Source organism: Mastomys coucha, unplaced genomic scaffold, assembly GCF_008632895.1.
Source record: "Mastomys coucha isolate ucsf_1 unplaced genomic scaffold, UCSF_Mcou_1 pScaffold9, whole genome shotgun sequence".
Classification (NCBI taxonomy): Eukaryota; Metazoa; Chordata; class Mammalia; order Rodentia; family Muridae; genus Mastomys; species Mastomys coucha.
In genome coordinates this window covers 74,327,002-74,336,409 of record NW_022196915.1, presented here as the reverse complement: position 1 = coordinate 74,336,409, position 9,408 = coordinate 74,327,002, and the positions used below count along the sequence as shown (strand labels likewise).

The following is a 9,408-nucleotide window of genomic DNA, read 5'->3' as shown; positions in this document are numbered from 1 at the left end:
ATTATTTTGACATGAGAAGCTCATTGTCCTAGTTAGGATCCTACTAGTCAACATGACTAAAAGCAACTCAGGAGAGTTGGGGGGTTGGAAGAGAAAAGCTAACAGGCTACAGCCCATGATCAAGGGAAACCAAAGGAAGGATCTGAAAGTAAGAAGTGGAGTGAAGCAATGAAGCAACGCAGGGTCACTATTTACTGGCTGTTGAGCCTGCTTTCATATACAGCACAGTACTGCATCTAGGGGTGCAATTGGCCACCATGAACTGGCCATCCTACATCAACCACTAAGCAAGAAAATGCCCCTCAAACTAGCTTTCAAGGCAAACTGATGAAGGCCTTTCTGACTTGAGGTTCCTTTTCCCAGAAAACTCAAGTTGACAAAACAAAATAAAACAAACAAACAAAAAACCTCAACCAGAGCATCCAACTTCCAAAGCAGTACCACAGTGTTTTTATAAATAGTATGATATGTTTCAATCATTATAATGACTTTAAAAGTGTAATATTTCACACTTTGTAATTTCACCACTATTCTTTTCTAGTATATAGAAAATATTCATTTTTTAAAAATTTTTGTACATTTTAAATTCAAATCGATATCATTTTCTCTTTCCCTTTCATCTCTCTATCTACTTTCAACTCCTTTCCCTTCAATCTCTTTCTTCTCACTCTCACCTTGATTGACTACTTTTTTTATTAGTGTTACACATACACATACACGTTTGCATAAATAAATTCATAAAAAACCTTCTGAGTGTGTTGTTGTTTGTGTTCATAAACAAAACAAAAACAATGGTAATATTGAAAGATGTGATAACACAGGAGACGAAAATCTCATGTGTACACCAAACAAAGATATGTAGGAAACAAACGACTACTGAGTAACGGAGAATGAGCCTTGTTCAGCACAGAGCCCTCAACTTGGTTATTTAATATAAAGTGTTCTTCCTTAAATTATATACATAAAAACATAAAAAACCATCATAGGCAAAATTCCTACTTAATAATCCAAGATTATATACTATTAGGTTAATTTTATCATTTACTAGACATGACTTAGAGTTATCTAGAAAACAGGAACTTAACTGAACAATTGCTTTGATTAGATTGGACTTTGGCAATCTCTGTGAAGGATCACCTTGAGTGATGATTCATACGGAAGGTCCAGATCACTGTCACTGTGTGGGACACCATCCCTGGGCAGGTAGAAGTGGGAAACAAAAGATAGCAAGGCTGACGATTAGCCAGGAAACAAGCCAAAGATTAAACCAGGAAACATCATTCAAAGGTGTTTTTTTTTTTTTTTTTTTTTTTTCCAGTTCCTACCCTGACTTTCCTTAAGGACGTATTGTGACCATGAAGAGTAAGATTCCATCTCTAAGTTGCCTTTGATCAGACTTTTATCAGAGTAACAGAGTGTAATGAGAACAGCCATTGTCACTCTATTTGTGGCTCTCTGCAACCCTCATGCTAAGGTGACCTACAAACATAGAGTTATTTCTTTGCTACTTCATAACTGCAATATTGCTACTGTTATGAATCAAAATACAGATATCTGATTATCTAGGATATATGATATATGACCCCCAAAGGGGTGGCTATCCACAGTTTGATAACCACTACTCTAATACTTTAGAGAGTAGATGCAGATTGATGGATTGTTTATTGTCTGTGGTTTATGAATTCCTGTGCATATGATGGCCACAGATTGATGTTGAAATGCCTCTTTCATCACTTTCTGCTTTACTTTTGATACAGGGCCTCTCACTAACTGAAAAGGAGACTCAGCTAGACCCAGGGATCAGTTGTACAGCTCCTGAGGATCTCAGTGAAATCCCTGTACATAGCACTGTGGTTCCAAGACTCTATCACCACTCCTGGCTGTACCTAGACATGTGAGAATCTGATCTCAGATTCCTATGTTTCCAAAATGTGTTCTTTTCCTACTAAGCCATCTTCCAAAACCAAAAGGAAAGATGTAAAATGGGTCAAGCCTAGAAATCCAAAATCCTTTGCTATTGTTCATTTCTCTGTAATACTCTTCAGAAAATTAAATGTTTCATTAATAAGAAATAAATAATACATAAATATTAGAATTATTATTAATATGGCTGCTGAGAATTTTTAATATTTGAAAATATGTCATTTAAATAGTTTTCTTTTAAAGCTAGCAATGACATAAACAAAATATATAGTAATCTTAATGTAAGTAGGTACCCAATACAGTTTATTTCTCTGGATTTCTCACATTCTCTTTTAATATGATTTTTTAAAATGCACTTTGAAGCACCATCTACATGAGTACTTAAAATTAGATGGTCCAGAAAGGTAGCCTTTTTATTTTTTACTTATTTTATGTATGTAAGTACACTGTAGCTGTTTTCAGACACACCAGAAGAGGGCACCAGACCCCATTACAGATGGTTGTGAGCCACCAGCCACCATGTAGTTGCTGGGAATTGAACTCAGGACCTCTGGAAGAACAGTCAGTGCTCTTAACTGCTGAGCCATTTCTCCAGCCCATGCCTTTTTACTTTTTAAATATTCCTTTCTTAAAACAAATCCACATAGTATTGTGAAGTTTACACATACAAAAAAGCATTTGTTAACTTTTGGGAGAGTGATAGTTTTGAGAACATGAGAAAGCCATGGATTCTCTTCAGATGACTTTGTACAGAAGTGACTATAATAAAGGTAAGGGCAATGTTTATTTTTAAAAGTACATATATAGTATTTTTTGAGAGTAGTACATAGATGAAATAAAGCAAATTCTGTGATTCTGGTAAAACATATATCTAGAAAAACATTAAAATTAGAGGGAAAAATGAGATAAAATAAATGTTAAAAAACCTCTATGTTCCTAATCCTACTAAAATAGAATTTCAATTATTTCTTTCTTTTTAGAAAAATATATGTAATGTGAATTACCTGGGAAGCCAGAGAAATCAGATTTACTTCTTTACTCCTGTGAGTCATCAGGCCCCAGAAAATCCAAAAATAGGCAGCATATCTTGGATTTGTTTATACTCATAGATGTTTCTCTAAGCAAAAGCCTGTAATTAACTTCTCCACAGCATTCTATTGTGGAAGAACACTAGTGTAGCAGACATAAAAATCTCCAGCAATAGGAAATAATGACATTGTAAGCATGATATAACTAGGATGTATGTCTACTTATTGCAGTGATGCAGAGTTTGTACACATTGTACTGGCAATATGGGAAACCAGCTGCCTCAGTTTCCACATACCCATGTCAAAGTGGAATTATCTTTCAAGCTATTCCTGTCTCTGCTGTGGACAAACTGTAAGAGTAACTACAGGAGAAAGAAGAAGTAGACAACATCCCGGAAAATGGGAAGTGTACATTCAGTTTTTCAATGACTTATTTGTGAATTATCAAGCACCTGCCTGAGCTGAGTTCAATGAAGTCACTAGCTCTGTACTGAGGAGTGCTATTATCTATCATAGGCCATCCAGTTTATGCTTTATACTAGGTAAACTAGACTAATAGATGATCCAAGAATTATGGGTAACAAAAAGATCATAATTAACATAAGTGAATTAAAAGAAACAACAAATCAATAACAAAAATAAATTGCAGATAGGCACAAACAACAAGTACCAACAATATTTTGTAGTTATCTTGAACATAATTTGAAAACTTGGAACATAATTTTTTCTTTATCAGTAAGTCACAAAATGAAAAAATTAAAGGCAACATTAACCTTAAAAATATTTTGAAAACTAACAAGGAATGATTTGTCCTAGAATAGAATGAGCATGTATTTAAAGAGGTAAGTCAGAGACTGCGGGCAAAAACAATATTTTGCTTTTTTTTTTCCCCCATAATTTGTACTCCATTTAACATTTTAACCCTTGCAAGGAATTGTCTCTGGGAATAAAAGACATGATCTTCATTTTAGTAAGTTAATCTGCTTCTTTTGAAACTCTCCATTTCAGAGGAATTTTAATACAGCAACATGGTGGTGCTGGCAAGGGATCACATCCTAAAACCTTGGTCTGTGTGATCTGGCTGGAATGCACACACACCACACACCTTTAATCCCTTTGGCTGGAATGCAGACAGGCCCTTAATCCTTTAAGGTAAAATTGCTTTGTTGAAGGAAGCAGCCATGTTGGAAAATGAAATTGAGAGGCAGACAAAGTGACAGATCAGAGAAAGATTTGACAGAATAAGTCATAGTTAGGATACATCCAGCTATCTTGAGAACAGCACAAGAAGGAAAAGCTATTTAAAAGCAGCACAGAAAGGGAGAATCAGTTGGGAGGCTGTACACAATGAGTGCAGTGCAATGGAGTTGAGTTTATTCATGAGTTCCTGCAGTTTAGTGCAGGTCAGCAGAGGCATTTGAAACCAGAGAATGAGAAGGAGCCAGATTAGAACAAATTGCCAGAGTTAGTTTGCTACTAAGCAGAACAATTTAGTGAGAAGCCGAGGGAAACCAGGTTGAATAGATCAGTTTGGAGAGCAGTTTGAGCTAGAACAGTTGAGTTTAACCAGCCAGCCAGAGTTCAGAAAGAACTAGAAAGGATGAACTTATTCAGCAATAAGCCTCTGAAATGACAATTACATCTTGCAAATATAATTACTTTTATACTTCATATTATCAGAAGCAGAGAAGCAGAACATGTTAAATCAGAAGCCAGAAAGCGTTTGCAAGTAGAGCACAGGGTGCTGTAATAGAGTTTAGAGACACGTTCGAGTTTTGCCTTAACACAGACTAGTTATCTTATCCTGGGAGAGCAATTGCACACTTTCAGCTTCATTTTCTTCTCCAAATGAAATGATACACTTGGAATGATGAATACTGCAATATTACATTCATTTTATTTACATATAATATAGCATTTTGATGATAAGATTTTTAGGTTGTACAATCAATAGTGTACTATGAATGAGGCACATCCACATAAAACAATGAAAATTAAAATGTCTTATAACTAGAAAAAATAGGATATTGATTTTAGAGTTATGATCCAGTACTTTGATAAATACCCTCATAGTTGCTCTCTAGTTTATATGGTGATATTATCTTTCCCCAAAGAAATAGTGATGCATTTCAAAGAATGTGAAATGTTGGTTATTTCTATAATAACATAAACAAGCATAAACAAACAAAAATGAGTTACTTGAGACTCATGCTCCAATTTTGAAGAAAACCTGAAAGCATTACACTGTTTACCTAATCCTTGCTATTTAAAAGTCTTCTATCTATCGGTCTTATATGTGATTGTAATTGAAATTTTACAAGTGAGCATTAACTTTGTTGTAACATTCATTTCTGTTTTACACTTGTTTGGAAGACCTACTTTGGAATTGGATAATTGCCTGTGAAATACAATTCCTAGATTCTGTTTTCTGTGTATATTATATATTTATGCCAATTTAGCTATGCATTCATTTTTGCTTAACATTATCAAGCTAAGAATATTGGAAGAAAGAAATGTTTCTGTTCCTTGGATAAAGGTAGTCTTGGTTAATGTTTTAGAAGATGTGGGCTGGAGTTACCACTCAACACTTAGGAATACTTCTTCCTTTTTCAGAATTCCAAGTCTGTTTTCCAACATCTATGTCTATCTGGTTGGCTACTATCTATCTGTAACTTTATTTTTTCCCAACACCAGCCACAGAATTTATTTTGCAAAGCAGTTTAAGAAAGGTAAGGTTTTGGTCATGACCTTCTCCAGCAGAGTTTTTTTTTTCCCACATGTCCCCCACTCATAGCTGAAGAGGTGGATTACAGACTGCAGCCCAAGTTACATCACAATTATTGAGCACTTCTTGATTATCTTAAGGTCACAAAGGGTGTGATTTGGACCCAAATCATATAAAGAAAAGCCCTATGATGAAATTACACTGTAATAACCATCCATCAGATATCGCCAGCCTTACCCAGCTGAGAAGGGGAGCATCTGAGTGGAACTGGATAATTGCCTGAAAGTGAGCCTAGGAGATGACTCTAATCCTGTGAGGGGGAAACTCAAGCCCTCCTGTGGCCTTTTATTCTATGAGTTAGGTAGAATTTAAGATCTTTGGGTGGAAATATCCTGGTTGCCTAGCAACCGGTACTGCTCCTGCTCCTGAATGAGGGAAGGTGGGCCTCCACTTTGCAAATGTAAGGACAGAATTCTTAGGAGCTGAGGCAGAGGTGGTCTTTGAGCAGAGCTAAGTGTCCCTCTACTTTCCACATCTGGGGAATGTAATCTAGTGTACCTCATCTGGGATTTGTCTTATTCTTCCGATCAGTTCCTTGTCTGGATCTAGAAGGCAAGTTCCTTTTTGTAGTCCTCTCAAATGACACTTAGCTTGAGAAAACACCATGCTCTGAACAGCTGACTGAAAGTTCAGCCCCACTTCCTGACAGCCACAGTGAAAAATGTACAACGGCATGCTTCGTGTCCTCACCCAAAGAAGGTACTAGAGAAAGGGCAATCCAGGACCTATCTGCCAGACTCTTTGTGCTAGACTTTCCTGAGTATAAGCTTCTCATTCTGGCTACAAGGTCCCCCAAGGTGTCCCTAGTTCTGTCTTTAAGGCATGCCAACTCCTCTAAGGCTCTCAGCATATGAGTTTATTATTTTTACCATTCAAAAGAAAGTTTTGCATTAATGGTCTCCCCTTCCAGTCATTTAGCCCTTACATGTTGAGAGAGTGGGCTGTGGGCACAGACCAATTCACATTTAGGTGTTCTGGTCATTGGAGTCACACTTGATCATAGTTCAGCACTACTCCCTTTTTGGCTGTTTCAAAGGCTTTAACTGCTTTCTCCAGAGGGAATCTATGGGTAGCTAAGGGCTTTACATTCAAAGTCTTCGAGGCAAGCATGGAGATTGCCATCTGCCACGTGTTGCAGTATTGAAACCTGCCTTTGATATCCATCTCCCATACAGCTTCGTACATTAGGGGTAAAATGATCATCTCGGAGCCCATTCCCACAATCACCAACGTCCCACCAGAGTGAGTGGCTTAGATGCCTGTCTGGATGGAGGACTCTGCTCCTGAGCATTCAATGCTGACCTCCGGCTTGCTCCCCAGCAGACTTTCCACCTTACAGCCAATTTCCTGAGGGGCCTCTTTGGTAACATGGACGGTAAAGTCTGCTCCAACTTCCTTGGCTTTGGTCAACCCAGATGCAGATAGGTCAGTCACCTCCACTTGAGTAGCTCCCATTGCTTTGGCCACAAGCAAAGTGACTATGCCAACGGGCCGAGCTCCATACACAAGGACCTTGTTCCCCAGGGAAACTGAACCTGGACGGCAGGCATAGATCCCCACAGAGAGAGGCTCAGTCAGGGTCCCTTCTTCAAAGGTGACACCATCAGGAAGCTTGTAGTAGAATCAGCACTATGATTGTAGAAGCAGCAGAGGTTCCCATCATCCGTGGTTGTAGCTCAGGGGAAGATCGACCATGTCAGATTGTATCGGCTGATCTTACAGTATTCATCTACTTCTCAGGGAATGCCAGCCTCGATGGCAACCCAACTTCTGGATTGAGATGTTTCACCAACACTCCTGCTTTTGTGATTGTTCCAACAGCTTCATGCCCAAGCACCATTGGCTTTTTCACAACAAAATCACCAATTCAGCCATGCCCCCAGCCTCAGATCCCCACTGAATGCATCTTTAGTAACACATCATTTAGGTCCAGCTCAGGGATTGAATAGTTCTCCAGGCGAATGTTTTCAGGTCCGCTCACCACCAGGGACAGGTTCTTGCCTTTAGCTGGAGCTGCCATGTCTCTCTCTTGCTTCGAGGTGTCGTCCTGACCGGCAGGGAGCTGGTGGTTCGTATACTTTAGATTAAGGCAATTTGACACCCTATTTAGTACTATACAACAATACTTCCATACACATGTGATTAGCACTCTCACAGACACATTCAAATATATACATAAATTTAAAAATTACATCTTTACACAGAAAATAAAGAGATTTGTAAAGTTTTTCATGTGAGGTAGAACCCTCAGGAAACTGGCCGAGTTGGAATATATGATGGTTTGAATGAGAATGCTCATTCATAGGCTCAGATGTTTGAATATTTGGATCAAGTTGGTGGAATTGTTTGAGAAGGCTTAGGAGGTGTGGCCTTGTTTGAAAAGATCATCACGGGGCTTGTGCTTTGAGATTTCAGAAGACTTGCACCATTCCCCAGTATACCCTGTCTGTCTTTTGTTTGCAGATCAAGATATGAACTCTCAGCTATTCTTACTACCAAGTCTTTACACAGCCATCATGGACTCTAGCCCTCTGAAAAGATATGCCCAATTAAATGCTTTTTTAATAAGAGAGTGAGAGAGCAAGAGAGAGAGAGAGAGACAGAGACAGAGACAGAGACAGAGACAGAGACAGAGATTGATTTGTAACATAGAGATAGGGTTTTCTTATTTTCAGAGCACAGAAAGGTCATATCTGTTATCCAATGTAATATAAGTAATATGGCTTTAATTCTTAAATTTATGAATCAACTTGACCTGTCAAATATTTTTTTGCAAAAATATATGCAAAAACAATATTTCTAGGTACCTGTGAGAATGTTACTGAAAGAGATATAATTTGTAAACTCAGAAGACTCCAATTTACCAATGACAGTAAGCATTCTCCGAACACTTGAAAGCTTCAACATAACAAAATACAGACTAGGGGAATTAACTTTATCTCTGTTTTTTAGCCATTACATTCAGCAGCATGTCCACACATAACTGTCCAGGTGCTTCAGTCTTAGAATTATAGCAGCAGCTGTTCGTTTCTTAGACCACTGTACTTTTACTGATATCATCAACACTTTTCTGGAGATTGAAGACAATTTACATAAAGTCATCTTGACACAGAATCAGGGGAGCCAATTAGTATACTAGCAGCTTCTTTATATCGACCTTTCCTATTCGGTCCATTATTATAGAGTCCTACCAAACATAGTACCCACATCACAGAGCAGGAATGTTTTGTGTCTGAGTTCATGGTTTCTTGTTTGTAATGCAAATAATTTGTATCCACGTGTCATTTGGCTTTCCGTACTTGCTATATTGAAATTGTTGTTTTGTAAAATGTTAAAAAAAAATAACTCTCTTTTTTTGTTGTTGTCAACAATAACCTACTCTATGGCTTGTGTGAGCCAAAAAGTATCTGTCATTTTGCTAACCCAGAAGAAGAAGAGAAACAAAATGACTACTTTAGGATCTTAGATTATTGATATTTTGTTTTCCATTTTTAATCCTAAAAGAACACTATTTAGAAGGTTACTCTTAATTATTATCACTTTCTGAGCATATGACATTTATTATACTTTTGAATGTATATCTAAAATTAAAGCAAACCACCATATTCATATTTGTTTTATTTTTGAGAAATAATAATAGCATATTAAAGCAATTTTAATTTCAGTGCTTTA

At 37.4% G+C, this 9,408-nt stretch overlaps 1 pseudogene; it reads right to left on the bottom strand.

The window, feature by feature from the left end:
• Positions 1–6,701: 6,701 nt before the first annotated feature.
• On the bottom strand, positions 6,702–7,774 carry LOC116084191 (annotated as a pseudogene).
• Positions 7,775–9,408: the final 1,634 nt, after the last annotated feature.